We start from the raw sequence: 16,965 nt of genomic DNA on the forward strand, positions 1-16,965 counted from the left end.
ACAGTAATACTCACTCTCTCAAGAAAGTAACTCGTAGTCTTGAACGCAAATGGAGAAAAACTAACTTAGAAGTTTTTAGAATTGCATGGAAAAACAGTATGTCCAGCTATAGACAGGCTCTAAAAACTGCTAGGGCAGAGCATATACACAAACTCATTGAAAATAACCAAAACAATCCAAGGTTTTTATTTAGCACAGTGGCTAAGTTAACAAATTACCAGACGCCACCTGATTCAAATATTCCACCAACGTTAAATAGTAATGACTTTATGAATTTCTTCACTGATAAAATAGATAACATTAGAAATACAATAGCGAATGTAGATTCTACAGCGTCTAACACTTCAGTTTCATCCATCGCACCCAAAGATAAACTGCAGTGCTTTACAACTATAGGACAGGAAGAGCTAAATAAACTTATCACTGTATCCAAACCAACAACATGTTTATTAGATCCTGTACCCACTAAATTACTGAAAGAGTTGTTACCTGTAGCCGAAGAACCATTTCTCAATATTATTAACTCGACAAAAAACCATTGAAGCTGGCGGTTATTAAGCCTCTTATTAAGAATCCACAACTAGATCCTTGTGAACTGGTAAATTATTAAAATCTTCCATTTATGTCTAAAAATGTTAGAAAATGTTGTGTCTGCTGAATTATGCGCCTTAAAATTACAAATGACTTTCTTCTTGCGTCAGATCAAGGATGCATCTCATTGCCAGTTTTACTTGATCTAGTGCTGCATTTGACGCCATAGATCATGACATACTCATAGATCGATTACAAAACTATACAGTAGGGGTGTAACGATTCACTTGTTTCCTCGATGCATCAATTACAAACCCTGACGATTCATATGAATCGATCTTGAAATACGATTTTTGAATCGCCAATTTCGGACAGTAATATTAGCGCCTGAGACTGTCACAGGGTTGCGGTCATGCTCTGTTCGTCTCTGACGCAGCTGATGTGTGATCTCTCTTTAGGACCCGTGGCCAGTAATACTAAAGTGAAGTAGTTTTACTTTTCTGTAGTTTGTCAATGGGTCTCTGCATCTTACTGACGGCATTACCTAAGCAGCTGCGTATTTATTGCATGGACGGAGCAGCAATGTAAGTGTCTAAAAAGGACACGCATAGTTCCATTGAATGATAAATGTGTTTTAACAATGCTGATGAACCGAATGTACGAAAACTGTTAAAATAGCCACTGCATTGACAACAACCTTGAAATAAGAGCACAAGTTTTATCTGATAATCATATGCATGAAAGTAGTGTTTGTTACTTTAGCAAACAGACATCTGGCGCGTTTTCTCTCAATATCATCATTCGCTGATGGAGAGGGAAAAAAAAGCTATATCATTTTATTTTGTGAAAATTAGATAAAGAATTTTTCACACTGAAAGATGTGATGACTGCGTGCGTGGCGGGTGGTGGGCCGGCTGTTCTGTGATTCTCCAGATCACACAGATGGCCAGTCCGCCCCTGGCCGTTACACTGAATATGTTTCGAAGTACTTCTTCGACAAGCCGGATGCTTATAAACAAGCACTCACTGATTCTGAAGACGATCTGAGTGACGATGAGCGGCATAATAAAACTGTATAATATCCCTAATCTACAACTGAGCGAAGATGACAACGAGGAAGAATGTATTGGACTGGCGTCAGACGAGTTGGACCATAAGATATCAGAGGCTATATCGATAGTAACATTTGATGGGGATAAAGACAGAGAAATGGGGAAAATCTGTAACATTTAGAGCCAAACAGACGCACAGTGCAAACTTCGGATCTGCAAGAATACTTTTCTGTTTCTTATGGGGTGAGTTTTCATAAACATCAAAGTTTGTCATTTGTCAGTTTCTCCTGAAGTCCATCACAATCTTCTTTTTCTTCTCCAAATTGAGGGGCAGGTTGTTAGTGCCACACCATTCAGCCAGCTGTGCCACTTCCTCTCTGTAGTGCGTTTCATAGCTGTTGCTGATGAGACCTATCAGTTGTTTCATCTGCAAACATGATGATGTGGTTGGAGATGAACTTGGCAGTACAGTCGAGGGTCAGCAGCGTGAAGAGCAGCAGGCTGAGCACACAGGCTTGTGGGGCACCTGTGCTCAGAGTGGTAGTGCTCGAGGTGTTGTGGCCGACGCGGACTGACTGAGGTATTCCAGTTAGAAAGTCCAGGATCCAATTACAGAGGGAACTGTTAAGGCCCAGTAGGTTTAGTTTCTTAATGAGCTGTTGGGGGATTATTGTGTTGCAAATCTGAAGTCGATGAACAGCATTCTGACATAGGAGTCTTTATTCTCTAGATGGGTAAGGGCCAGGTGGAGGGTGGAGGAAATTGCATCGTCTGTAGATCGGTTTGGACGATATGCAAACTGGAGTGGATCTAGTGTGTTGGGGAGATTGGTTTTTAGGTTGTACATGACTAAACTCTCAAAGCACTTCATCATGATTGGAGTCAGTGCTATGGGACGGTAGTCGTTTAAACAGGACACAGGTGATTTCTTTGGTACCGGTATGATGTCTTTCAGTACACGGCCAGGTATGTCATCAGGAACCAAAACTTTGTGTGGGTTAATCCTTCCTTACATCGGCTGGAGACAGACAGATCAACTGGTCATTTGGGAGGTATGGGCACTTTTTGTGAAGGTGTGTCATTCTCCATTTCAAACCGTGAATAAAAGGTAGTTGAGTCCATCCAGGAGTGATGTGTCATTATCTCAGGCCTGTGGTGGGGGCTTGTAGTCTGCGATGGTCTAAATGGCTTGCCACAGGCTCCATGTGTCTCTACGGTCTGTGAAGTGATTTATTTATTTATTTTTTGAGCATATGACATATTTTTGATCCCACAGCACAGATTGGCCCTTGCTGTTTTGAGGGCTCCTTAATATCCTGATATGAATGCTTCATCTCTGGTCTTTAGCAGCCCACAGACCTTTGCTGTCATCCACGGCTTTTGGTTTGCATGTGTGGTGATGGTCTTGGTGACTGTAACATCATCAAAGCACTTTTTGATACAAGCACTCACAGTTTTAGTGTACTCCTGCAGGTCTGTGAGGTTGTTGTAGGTGGCTGCCTCTTTAAACATGTTCCAGTTTGTGCACTGAAAGCAGTCCTGTAGTTTTGAGGTAGCATCACCTGGCCAAACTGTGATGAGTTTTTGAACCGGTTTGGTGAGTTTCAGAAGTGGTAGAGCCTTGTACGCATTCTTTTCTGTTGTGTAACCAAAGTCCTGCGTATTTTTTCCCATTGTTGAAAAGTTCACATGTTGGTAGAACTTTGGCAAAACTGTCTTTAAGTTTGTTTGGTTTAAGTCACCGGCTATTATGAATAAGTCGACGGGGTTGTCTGTTGGCACTGTAAACTGCAACAATAACAATTGTCATGAACTCCTGCGGCTGATAGAACAGTCAACACTTCACAAACAAACTCCACCAGCTATGAACACTGAGGTGAGGTGAGACTGTTCAAAGACGAGGAAACGAGCCTAACATACATAAAAACACACTGGAGTGGATGCTGGAGTGGGTTCATGGACTGAAGTGGACCCTGGAGAACTTTCTGGAGTGGATTCTGGATAACTTTTTTGGATCGGACTCAGGATTGAAGTGGAAGGGAGCAAACTCTTGACTGGTCAGGAATGGGGCAGACTCACAGGGAGGATGAGAGATTTTTCAGGAATGAGCAGGAGGGCATAGAGAACATGTTGTTTCAATGTGCAGTTAAGCACATCCCATGGCACCCTGAAAGCAAAGGTTTGTCCAGACCTCCATGGATACAAAGCATTAGAAAACTGTTACCCAAGTACACAAGGTCAAGTTTATTTATATTACCCTTTAAAACAACAAATGCTGACTAAAGTGCACAACATACGAGACAAAAACATCCTCATACAATCCTATTTAAATACTAATTTAAAAAAAAAAAAAAAAAAAAAAAACAGAACAAAAATTAATAAAGTTAAAACAAAAGACCACGAAACAAAATAAAACTAAAATTAAAACTAAATTATTAAATTAAGCATATACCTGAAAAAAAGAAGATTTAAATGTGAAGAGAGTATGTGATAATCTAATAAACAATTGTAGGGAATTTCAGAGATTTGGACCAAGAACTGAGAAAGCTCGGTCAATTTTGGATTCAAGTCAAGATTTTGGAACATTTAATAACATCTGGGTGCAAGATCTAAGTGGTCTCTCAGGAGAGTATGAATGGAACAGATCTGAAACATTAGTGGGGCAAGACAATTAAGTGATTTAAATACAAATACTAAAACCTTAAAATTAACTCTGAATTGGTAACCAATGAAGTGAAGTTAACACCACTGTGAGAGCCACAGTGTTCTGTACTAGTTGCAAGTGCGAGAGTGAAGATTCATTCCAGCATATAATGCATTACAATAGTCCAACCTGGTTGAGATTAATTCATGAATAATGGTCTCCAAAATCACTAAAGCTCAGAATATTTTTAAGCTTGCGAAGTCACCTAAGCTGCAAAAAACTGGCTCAAATTACAGAATTGATTTGTCAAATTTTAACTCAAGGTCAGGAGTAACTCACAGATTTTTTACTTTTAACGCAAATGTTTTTTTTTGAAGGGGGCCCAAGGTAGAACTTTGATTATTTAAAACGTGTGAAGGGCCAAACAACATAACTTCAGTCTTTTTCTGATTTAGTTGAAGGAAATGAATGTACATCCAAACCTTAATGTCCTCTAAACAAACTAGCAGAGAGGATATTGATTCAGTACCTGATTGTAAAGGAAAATAGAGCAGAGTATCATCGGCATAAATATGATTACGTGGAAAGGGATTAAATATAGACAGTAAGATTGGACCCAGAATTGAGCCTTGGGGCACCCCGGAAAAACTCCTATTTGTGAGATATGATGCAAACTAATCTAATGCAACATCATGAATGCCAAATTCAAGGTTTAATCTCTTTAACAGGATATGATGATCCACTGTATCAAAAGCCGCACTTAAAGCTGCGGTAGGTAACTTTTGACGCCCTAGCGGTTAATAAACAGAACTGCTTGCGTCTTGCGGAAGAACATCATAGCCGGAACTACTTCTCTCTGTTTATGTCTATGAAGAATCACAAAGGTACTGGGTTACTCCGCCGCGGTACCCCCTAAATCTGAAATCTAAAATAGTCTGAATATAAACACTTATTATAGGTGCAACCTAGTGATTCAGGACAAGCTAAAAACGCGGTTTGGAAAATGGATTCACGGTGTACTCACTTATTATATAAATTTTTCTACATTTTGAACACAAACAAAGTTACGGACCGCAACTCTGATTGGTTGTTTCTTACCGGGAGCGGATGGCTTTCTGCAAATGGCAATAGGACCACTGGGAGGAGCCAGAGGAGCTTGATTTTTTCACAGATTATCTGTCTCATATTCTACTGTCAGGACATAATGACAGGTTTAACAAATATGTAAAAAAATATATTTTTACAAAAGTTACCTACTGCAGTTTAATAATATCAGAATAGAACAGCTGCCAGTGTCTGCGGCTAGTAAGTGGTAATTTACTACATTTTAAAGTGCAGATTCAGTACGGTGTTTGGCTCTGAAATCAGACTGAAAAGGATCCAAAATGTTGTTATAAATTAAGTAGGGGGAAATTTGATTTATTACACACTTTTCCAGAACTTTGTGCAAAAAAAAACAAGATTTGAAATGGCTAGGACAGGTAAAAACACTGTCAAAACAGGCCAGTGATCAGGCAGCCCAGCATCACTTACAGATATATTACTAATGTCAAAGCCTGATTATAAAACTATATCAAGTGAGTAACCCAGTTTGTGTGTTGGACCAAATATGTGTTTCGTGACGTGTTTCGTCTAGGAGTTGAATAAAATCTCTTATAAGAGGTTTCGAAGGACAAGAACGATGTATATTAAAATCACCAAGTATCAACTACTTGTCAGTACTTGAGACCACATAGGATAGAAAATCTGAAAACTCCTTTTATAAAAAAAGAAAAAAAAGAAACACACACACACGTTAACTTTTGGTGGTCTGATAATCAAAGCACAAAGCAATGGGCTAGTAACTTCTACTTTGCACATTAAAACCTCAAAACTTGTGTAGGCACCAGTGATGCGCGGGTAATGTATTAATAACCCGCACCCGACTGACGTTTTCAACTAACCCGACCGCAAACTCGGACCGCGAAAAAAGGAAAAGATAATATTGTACCCGACCATTTTTTAAAAGTAGTAAATGCTCATCATAGCATCATTGGCCCATAGCCGGAGAGCTTGTGAGCGGAGAGTGCATTTCTCCATAGATTACACTCTGTTCGCTCATTCCGTGGGTCTGGCTCAATGCAGAATGGCCTCATGGTTCAAAAATATGCAAGGAGACATTTAATTGTTTAGTAATAAACTGGTGTTTTCTGTGTCGCTGCAAAGATGAAGTTGATGATGCACAACCCATTCTCACTCCAAAGGCGTCAAAGACCGAAGCATGGTCAAGCGCCCCTAGCATCACTTTTCTGACGCCAAATGTGCCTCTCGGCGTCGAAGTATCGACGCACTAAAACCTTCATTACTTTCAGTGGGAAACTTTTGGCGTCAGAATTTAGACGCGAGGACATGAAATGTTTATCGCTATGAAATCACGTTCAAGAAGTCTCATTCAGCACACATCGCGATACTTGCTATCAGTTCCACAGTTTGGGTGAGTAGTTGTATATACGCTCTTTTAATGCCTATTATAAAATGTATTCTGTCTTCTATATTAATCAGATTAGCGCCATATGTTTAATCGCTGTATTATATCGGTCATCCGCGGCTGTCTTTGAGTTTCATTGTGTTTAAATAAATGAACACAGCTGCTAATTAGTGTGATTAAACTCTATCTGTCACGTGACGTGCCATAGACCTTCAATCCGTTTTATATTAATTTCAGGTTCAATGATGTAAGTTGTATTTGTAGTAAAATCATCGAAATCACGACACTTACAATAGTAATAAATGAAATGTGAAGTTAAAACACAGTAAATGGGACATTAGTAACTGTAACTGTAGTTTACTATAGTATATTAATAATCAATACAACAATGCAATAATCACTATGTTTGTATCACTGTAATGTTAGTGTTTTTATGTGCTTTTATATTACAGATATCACAGTAATCATATGTTCTGTGCCATGCTTTTAATACCTTTTAATGTAAATCCCCCCCAAAAATAAATAATAAAAAAATGTATTTTTCCATCTTGCAGTTCATTCATATCAGTTTATGTCTAAATATTTTGCTCACAGATCATTATTAACATTCTGTATATAATTCAATTTTATGTTCTTTCCCTTTTTTTATTATTTTTATTTTTAGCTGAAAAGACGTAAAGGCAGTCAGCCCAGTGGTGTTTCTGGAGAGGGATTCCTTCAGAAATGGAGAAGACAGAAAGCTGCGGAGGCAGATATTTGCAGCAGTAAGTCTGTGATAGTTTGTCTCTTTTATCAAACGTTCCCGCTGTTATAATTTGTACAGCATTTGTTGTTTCTTGAACTGTTGCACTGTCCAAATACCCACACTTGCCATCTTTGCACTTGACCACTTGATTACTTTGACGTCTTTCCTGTATTTGGCCTAGTGTTCAAGTGAGCATGATGACCACAAGTGTGTGTCAAACTTTTCATCACCTGATGACTGTGTTTCCCAATCCTGGTCCTGGAGAACCCCAGCACTGCATGGTTTTGGTGTCTCTCTTATCTGACAAACACACTTTTGAGGTCTTGGAGTCTTCACTGATGAGCTGATGAGTTGAATCAGGTGTGTTTGATCAGGGAGACATCTTAAATGTGCAATGTTGGGGTTCTCCAGGACCAGGATTGGGAGCCACTGCCTTATTGGACACTAATGTGTTTACAGAGACTTTTAATATCCTATTATCAACATTTCACATACTGTACATTCGACAGCTTTCCATGACCTCTTGTGAGATCTCTGCAAAAAGTCTGACGATTTATTCCAAAACATGATGCATGATGGGATACACTAAGCATTGTATAGCGCTCCGGAGAAGTATTGGAGAGGTTTAGTGTGTGTTAAGGACACTGTGCTTTGCCATTATTAAGACCGGGGACAGTCTCGTTCACACACCGTCGCGTACACACACTCTCAAGTGTCCAAGACTGCAAGTGTGGGTATCTGGACAGGGTCAAAGTCTTAAAAATGAACCCTAAACACAGTTGTTCATCACTTGTATGATATTGTACAAGCCCCAGGACTGTCTCATCTGACACTATCAAAAGAATTCATATGACTATAGCTTGCTGTTAATTACTTGCTTTTAATAATGGATGCATTTAACATTTAATTATACAGCATCTTTACAGAGGCTGCTTTTATTGTCTAAACAAAACCCAGTGTAATGTATAAGTTTTCTGTAATTAATAATATTTCCTTCCTTTCTGTCTTACAGGATTGTTTGCAGATAATGCTGTTCGAGCAATATCGAGCTCAACAGCTCTTTTAAGAGCCAACCCTCACACACCTTCCTAAAAACTAAGAGCTATTACTGAGTCTCAGCAAATCTTGCCATGATCAGCTCTTCCCAGGTAAATTTGTTTAGAATATTTTTTAATAAACATTTACTCATCAAATGCTCTGGTCTGAATCTTACTTTAAATTAACTTAATTATATGTTTAATGAGCAATATTAATGGCACACAGAGTAAGTAGAGATGATCTTGTTTCACAGAAGAGGAGCAAGTTCAAGGAAATGATTTGCTCAGGATGAGGAATGAAGACGGCCATCTTGATCCCAAACAAACAGAAGTCCTCTGGTATGTGTGTGTTTAAGCAATGTTATACAACATTTTATGATGATCTCTCACAGAACTGTTCATGTCAGCCTTGATTTGTTTTTGTTTTTTTCATACTATTACAATTACAGCATGTTAGCAAAGTGTGACTGGACATTTTTCATCTTATGTTTTTAAAAACACACCACCTGTTTTAAAAGCAGACAAGTATCATGAAATTGGTTTAGCTGATATAAACACCAATTGACATTATCTCATTGTTTTCTAAATGTTGTATTATAAATTGTGAACTGATAGTTGATTGGTTTGAAGCCAGGCCTTACACTGCACAGACTAAAACACATTTGTGAGAGAAGTCAGGAACTTTGGAGAAAGATTCTAGAGGAAAAAAAAAAGACTCATTTACTGCAACATTAGATCAATTCTAGAATCTCTGAGAAGTACACATGCTAATGGAGTCTCACGAGCAAGTCCTTTGCCTCTGTAACTTTTTCTTAATTATTGCAGAATGAAATTTTTATTGCAGTATTTTAATTTGTACAGATGATCTCATCAGCCAAATGAGGGGTTTTGACCAAGTGATGCTCTTGAAAGGAGTGAAAGAAAAGGATGTGGTAAATTGTCTTCAGAGAAAAAGCTTCTCAAAAGGTCTCAAAACAGCTTGAAGAATGGTAAGTGTCCAGTACTACAAGGGTCATAGTTACTCACCCTGCTAAAATCACACAGAACATAAGATGAGCTCTCTGTCCATTAAACAACTTCATCTGGATTGTTTGTTTCACTTTGACCAGGTCTGGGATCTTAGGACTGAGAGATCCTCTGGCTGAGAACAAGCTACACCATACCAGTGCTGGATATCAACCACAAACTGTTTCCAGACACGAGAGAAGAAGATAACGATGGGGAGATGAAACCAGTTTTGATGTGATGATAAGGAATCATTTTTTTCTGAAACAGTATCACATATCTTATATGTATCACATGATCTGTATCACAGTTGACTGGATGGGACTGTGTGACTTTTAAGGACATTTCATCACTCATCCGTGTGAATGTATTTTGATGATAATAATTTTCCTTGAATCTTATTTGTCTTGATGCTACTTTATCAACTTTATAATCTATGCTTCAATAAAATGAAAATGGTGAATATTGTGTTCTGAAGATTCTTGGTAAATACATCATTTTACTAGGTAGGCTCATATGTGTTTATTTTAGACTTGGAAAAACGTCTCTAGATTACGTATGTAACCCTAGTTCCTCAAGGGAACGAGACGCTGCGTCGAAACGCTTTGGGGAACGCGTTAAGCGTGAGCGACTCTGAATATGATATCTAATCTGTCTTATAGTGTGACGTCACGGGCGAGGTGACGTAAGCGACCAGGAAGCTATAAAGGCACGAGCCGCACAGCTGGCTTCAGCTTTGAGTACCAGCAAGCGCCGGCAGGGGTGCCGGGGGTATGGCCTCGAGACGCAGTGTCTCGTTCCCTCGAGGAACTAGGGTTACATACGTAACCTAGAGACGTTCCTCTTTAGGAGCTCGAGCTGCGTCGAAACGCTTTGGGGAATGAGTACCAAAGCTGCCAGATTACCAAACCCCTGCCTAGTATGTATCCGAAGAGCACAGCTTAGGACGAGGGGAATGAAGTGCCTGGAGTGACTGGCATGTCTAAGCCATATAATCTTTCTAAAGTAGAAGGCGTGGAAACTCCGTAGCATTGCAGATGTCCAGCATGGACGCATCTGCTAGAAAGGCCTTGGAGGCCGCCATACCCCATGTAGAGTGAACCTTGGCTCCCGACAGCGGGGGACGACCAGAGGGCTCAGAGTGGCGTTAGTCACTAGTAGTCTGCTTAGAAGCAGGGAAACCCCTCTTGGGGGGGCCGCAGCATGCAAGCAATTGGTCCATTTTTCTCCACAGGGCAGCTCTGTGGGCGTATGCATCCAGCGCTCGAGCTGGACACACACAATATAGCTTCTCTTGATCGGGCTCCCGAAAGGGAGGAGGACAGAAGGCCTGCAGCACTACAGGTTGTGGTGTGATAGAGGGCACCTTAGGAACATATCCCGCTCGAGGGTATATGAACACTTTGGTAATGCGAGGTGCAAAATCAAGATAGGTAGGGGCCACTGAGAGGGCCTGTAAATCTCCTACTCTCCTCAGAGAGGTAATGGCCAACAGAAAGGCAGTTTTAAGAGTCAGATGTCTATCTGAGATGTCTATCTGAGATATCTTGAATGAAAATTTGTAAAGAGCCTCTAACACCACACCCAAGTCCCACGGGGGAATACGGGACCATACTGGAGGTTTCAGCCTCAGCGCACCGCGGAGGAAACGTGTAACTAGGGGGTGTCTTCCCAAAGACTGGCCATCGAGAAGGGCGTGGTAGGCCACAATAGCCGTCACGTAGACCTTCAACGTGGAGTGGGTCAACCCTGCAGAGAGCCTAGCCTGTAGAAACTCCAGAACTGTACCAACTGGGCAGTTTGCTGGGTCGAACGGGCGGTCTCTGCACCATGAGGTGAAGAGTTTCCACCTCAGGGCGTACAGTTTCCTCGTTGAGGGAGCTCTGGATTGGAGAAGGGTCTCAACAACCTCGATTGAGAGACCGCTGCTAACAGTTGCACCTCCTCAGGGGCCACACCCACGGCTTCCACAACTCCGGGTGAGGGTGAATTATCGTACCCTGCGCCTGCGAGAGTAGGTCTCTCCTGATCGGTATCTCCCACGGAGATCTGAGATCTGAGAACCATACTCGGCCCGGCCAGAACAGGGCTACTAACAACAGAAGGACCCCGTCCCGGCATACTCTCACCAGAACTCCCAGGAGCAGAGTGATAGGGGGAAATGCGTACAGACGAAGCCTCAGCCAAGTCTGTACCATGGCGTCCAGTCCCAGAGGAGCTGGATGAACTAGAGAGAACCAAAGGGAGCATTGTTCTACTTGAGCCCTGCCAAATACTCTCCATATCTGCTTCACTACTTCTGGGTGAAGTCTCCATTCCCCGGGCCTCAGCCCCTGCCTCGACAGTATGTCTGCTCCCATATTTTGTTTCCCAGGAATATATACTGCTCTTAATGAGAGGAGTTTGCTTCTGGGACCACACCAGGATTGGTGCGCCAGCTTGTACAAAGGGCGCGAACGCAGACCTCCCTGGTGGTTGATATAAGAGACCACCGATGTGTTGTCGGTGCGCACCAACACATGGTGACCCCTTAGGTCTGGGAGGAAGTGCTTAAGTGCACAATAAACTGTTAGCATTTCTAGACAATTGACATGTCATGTTAGATGGCGATTGCTCCACAGACCACGGGCAGGGTGGCCACTCATGACTGCACCCCAGCCGGTGAGGGATACGTCCGTTGCTAGTCTTACATGGCGACAAGGAGCTCCCAGCACCGGGCCCTGTTTCAAGAACCAAGGTTTATTTCACATGTCTATGGCACGGAGGCAGCGCTGCGTGACCTTGATAGTGCGAAGTAGATTGCCCCTCGGGGAAAATCCCTTGGTCTTGAGCCACCACTGTAGGGGTCTCATGTACAGCAGGCCAAGAGGTATCACGTTGGACAGTGCTGCCATCAGACCCAACAATCTCTGAGATTGTTTGACAGTGAGTGACTGGCCTTCTTTGACTCTCTCGACTGAGATGCAGATCGACTCGATACGAGCAGGGGACAATTGTGCCTGCATCGCGGTCGAATCCCATACTACGTCTAGATAGGTGGTTCTCTGAACCGGAGAAAGCACACTCTTCTTGGCGTTCAGTCTCAAACCCAGCTCCCCCATATGTGCGAGAACGACACCTCGATGCCAAGCCACAACCTGCTCTTGACTGAGCTTAAATCAACCAGTCGTCGATGTGGTTGAGAATGCGGATGCCCTGCATGTGCAGGGGGACCAGAGCTGCGTCTACACATCTTGTGAACATGCGGGGTGAGAGTGCAAGGCCGAAGGGAAGTACTCGATATTGGTAGGCTTCACCCCCGAAAGCGAACCTCAGAAACTTTCTGTGTTGTGGAAGGATGGAAATGTGGAAGTATGCATCTTTGAGATATATTGTGACAGACCAGTCCTCGGACCTGATCTGATCTACAACATGCTTGATCGTGAGCATTTTGAACTTCAATCTCATAACTGAACGATTTAAGACCCTCAAGTCTATAATCGGACGCAACCCCCCATCTTTCTTTGGAACTGTGAAATACCAGCTGTAGAACCTGGACTCCCTGTCTTGAGAAGGGACCACCTCGGTGGCCTCCTTCTCTAATAGGGTTTCACTTCCTGTTCCATAACCAGACCCTGCCCGGGGCCGACCATCGTCGGAATGACCCCGTTAAATATCGGCGGTACAGAGCTGAACTGAATACGGTAGCTTTTTCTACTGTGTGCAGGACCCATTGAGATACATTTGGCAGTAGTTTTCACGCTGCTAAATAATCTACTAAGGGAATCAGTCTCTCGAGACTGACCTCTGGTGTAATAGGCCCACGCAGGGGCAGTGAGCGTCTCAATCTCGCTACGCGCACGGGCGGAAAATACTGAGAATGATGCTCGCCGGGGACCGCTGCGCCCTGGAACACTGGCAGGGTTGGCAGACTGGCCCCCAGAAGGCGCTGAGGCGAGACGGGAACCATGTAATGCGGTGTACGCCGCTCCACCCCAGTAGGGGCCGCCCTTTGCAGTCGTGACCGAAACGTGTCCGGACTTCTTAACCGAGGGCCTCACAGCCTGAAGTACGGCCCTCAGATCTGCCTTCGGCTGAAAAAAACCCTGGTTCAGAGCGTTGCTTCAGCCTCCGGTCCCGACGCAGGGGGAGCGCGGGTGGCAACGGTATGACTACAGACTGGGAGGGCTGCTCTCGCCCAACAGCCCATCCAGTATATATAATTTCTCAGAGTGAGATAAGTGTCATTATATTCCTCAGAATTTAATGCAAACAAACAATCAAATGAGTAAACACGGTCTGCATTGTTAATATAATTCGAGAGAGTCCTCCGGGATCGAAGCGTCCACACTGGCTTGTACCAGTGCAGGCAGTCGGCTCCCTCAAGAGCCGAAACAGCGTGCCTCAATCCCAGGCAGACCGCGCACAGACCGTGTATTCTCACTCGTGATGAACACACAATCTGAAATGCGATCTGGATCGCCTTTCAGATGTCTCGTCTTAGCTTTGCTCTTTGACTATTGCTTACTTTTCGAGGAGCTAATAGTGACAAACAACAATAAATAAGACTGACAAGACAGAATGACATGAACACACAGAGCGCTTGCTGAAAACGCAGAAGCTGAAGCCAGCTGTGCGGCTCGTGCCTTTATAGCTTCCTGGTCGCTTACGTCACCTGGCCCGTGACGTCACACTCTTCTATAAGACAGATTAGATATCATAGTCAGAGTCGCTCATGCTAAACGCGTTCCCCAAAGCGTTTCGACGCAGCTTGAGTTCCTGAAGAGGAACTACATATTGATTATTAGGATTATTTTTAACTTAAGACATAAACATTTTTGAGTTACAACATTAACTATTTTGCATTACAAGATGTTGTATTTTTTTTGTTACAAATACTTGAGGGATAACTGAGAATGTAGCAGAAATGATCAACGTACCAAGACCATGCACGTTACTGATGTCTGATGTACTGAAATCTGTGAGTGGTGCTGGCTTTTATGGATAGTTGATGAGAATTATATCACACAGGTGGCGTGATTGTGAAGTGTGTGGAGGTGAAAACCAAGGGGGATTGTGGGAGATGTAGTGTGCAGAGGTGACAGGCAAGGTCACTGATGATCTTGAGTTTATATATGCATAGTGCTAGTTTATATTATTTAAGGTTAATCCATTAGATGTATTAAATCAGAACATTGTGATAAACAATTGTGTAATTACAAATATATTGAAATACACTAAATAAAAGTTGTAACAGAAGTTAAATTTAACTTCTGTTACAACTTTTATTTAGTGTATTTCAATATATTTGTAATTACACAGTTAAATTAAAATTAAAGTATATTTTAGTTTATCATAAATGTTTGCACATTCAGCAGTGCACTTGCATATAAAGATACCTAAGTCCTACTTTAGCTCTTAAAATGCACCCAATCGCATTTAAAATAAATGTAAGCTATAGTACATTTTCATTTGTTTGTAAATAACTTGCAATTTAGGGTCTGAAATCATTACATTCAGTTTGCACTTAAGTATACTCTTTTTAAAAGTTTGCTAAAGTTCATTTATGTTTCATAAGGGGGAAAGTCACTCAATTCAGATGATAGCAACAATAGCACCACAAAGTGACTGTATTTGTGGATACACAACACACGTGTATGTGGATACAGTGAGGGCAGGAGCATTTGAGAATGCCCCGAGGGAGAAATGTGCACTTGTTCACACTGCCCTCCATCTGCTCTCTGTGAGGATGTGAGCGTCACAGAATATGCCATCTTTCAAGCGTGAAGAGCCTGTTGATGTTACTCATGACAAATCATCCCACAGCCTTTTATTAGAAAGGAGAACACCTCCCGTGTGCCTTTTGTTCCTTTTCATTATATTGCCTACTCTCCTCTTTGTTTAGCACCCTCCCTTTTGGGTATTTGTGTGTGTAAAATAAGGCACATTCTGCCCTGTACATCAGTCCCCTAAGGACAGTATCATATTATCTGTATTTTATCATTTACTTTTGTTTGATTTCCTTCAATGCAGAGCCTCCTGTACCCTGAAAATCTGGCGGTGTGCATTACCCTGGACATGACATCCAACACTTTACACCGAGAAAGACATCGGGCTACGTTCCAAAAGACAACAGCCTCAGTTTACTTTTAGCATATTCCTTAGATAAAAATACAAAACACTATTAAGCATAAAACATTTCACGCACAAATATTGTGTAAAAAAAAAAGAAGAAAAAATGAGTATATATATATATATATATATATATATATATATATATATATATATATATATATATATATACAGTTTTGTTCAAAATAATAGCAGTACAATGTGACTAACCAGAATAATCAAGGTTTTTCGTATATTTTTTTATTGCTACGTGGCAAACAAGTTACCAGTAGGTTCAGTAGATTCTCAGAAAACAAATGAGACCCAGCATTCATGATATGCACGCTCTTAAGGCTGTGCAATTGGGCAATTAGTTGAATTAGTTGAAAGGGGTGTGTTCAAAAAAATAGCAGTGTGGCATTCAATCACTGAGGTCATCAATTTTGTGAAGAAACAGGTGTGAATCAGGTGGCCCCTATTTAAGGATGAAGCCAACACTTGTTGAACATGCATTTGAAAGCTGAGGAAAATGGGTCGTTCAAGACATTGTTCAGAAGAACAGCGTACTTTGATTAAAAAGTTGATTAGAGAGGGGAAAACCTATAAAGAGGTGCAAAAAATGATAGGCTGTTCAGCTAAAATGATCTCCAATGCCTTAAAATGGAGAGCAAAACCAGAGAGACGTGGAAGAAAACGGAAGACAACCATCAAAATGGATAGAAGAATAACCAGAATGGCAAAGGCTCAGCCAATGATCACCTCCAGGATGATCAAAGACAGTCTGGAGTTACCTGTAAGTACTGTGACAGTTAGAAGACGTCTGTGTGAAGCTAATCTATTTTCAAGAATCCCCCGCAAAGTCCCTCTGTTAAAAAAAAGGCATGTGCAGAAGAGGTTACAATTTGCCAAAGAACACATCAACTGGCCTAAAGAGAAATGGAGGAACATTTTGTGGACTGATGAGAGTAAAATTGTTCTTTTTGGGTCCAAGGGCCACAGGCAGTTTGTGAGACGACCCCCAAACTCTGAATTCAAGCCACAGTACACAGTGAAGACAGTGAAGCATGGAGGTGCAAGCATCATGATATGGGCATGTTTCTCCTACTATGGTGTTGGGCCTATTTATCGCATACCAGGGATCATGGATCAGTTTGCATATGTTAAAATACTTGAAGAGGTCATGTTGCCCTATGCTGAAGAGGACATGCCCTTGAAATGGTTGTTTCAACAAGACAATGACCCAAAACACACTAGTAAACGGGCAAAGTCTTGGTTCCAAACCAACAAAATTAATGTTATGGAGTGGCCAGCCCAATCTCCAGACCTTAATCCAATTGAGAACTTGTGGGGTGATATCAAAAATGCTGTTTCTGAAGCAAAACCAAGAAATGTGA

At 41.7% G+C, this 16,965-nt stretch overlaps 1 protein-coding gene across 2 annotated transcripts in view; it reads left to right on the forward strand.

Annotated features, from left to right (window-relative positions):
* LOC113070255 (uncharacterized) overlaps window positions 1-7,412 on the forward strand; it is a 44,554-nt gene extending 37,142 nt beyond the window's left edge. For both annotated transcript variants that reach the window (XR_003279891.1, XM_026243477.1), the window contains one exon: window positions 7,359-7,412. The gene's annotated coding sequence lies outside the window, so the exon portion shown is untranslated. The remainder of the gene's footprint in view (window positions 1-7,358) is intronic.
* Window positions 7,413-16,965: the final 9,553 nt, after the last annotated feature.

The sequence above is a fragment of the Carassius auratus genome, unplaced genomic scaffold, assembly GCF_003368295.1.
Source record: "Carassius auratus strain Wakin unplaced genomic scaffold, ASM336829v1 scaf_tig00003633, whole genome shotgun sequence".
NCBI lineage: Eukaryota > Metazoa > Chordata > Actinopteri > Cypriniformes > Cyprinidae > Carassius > Carassius auratus.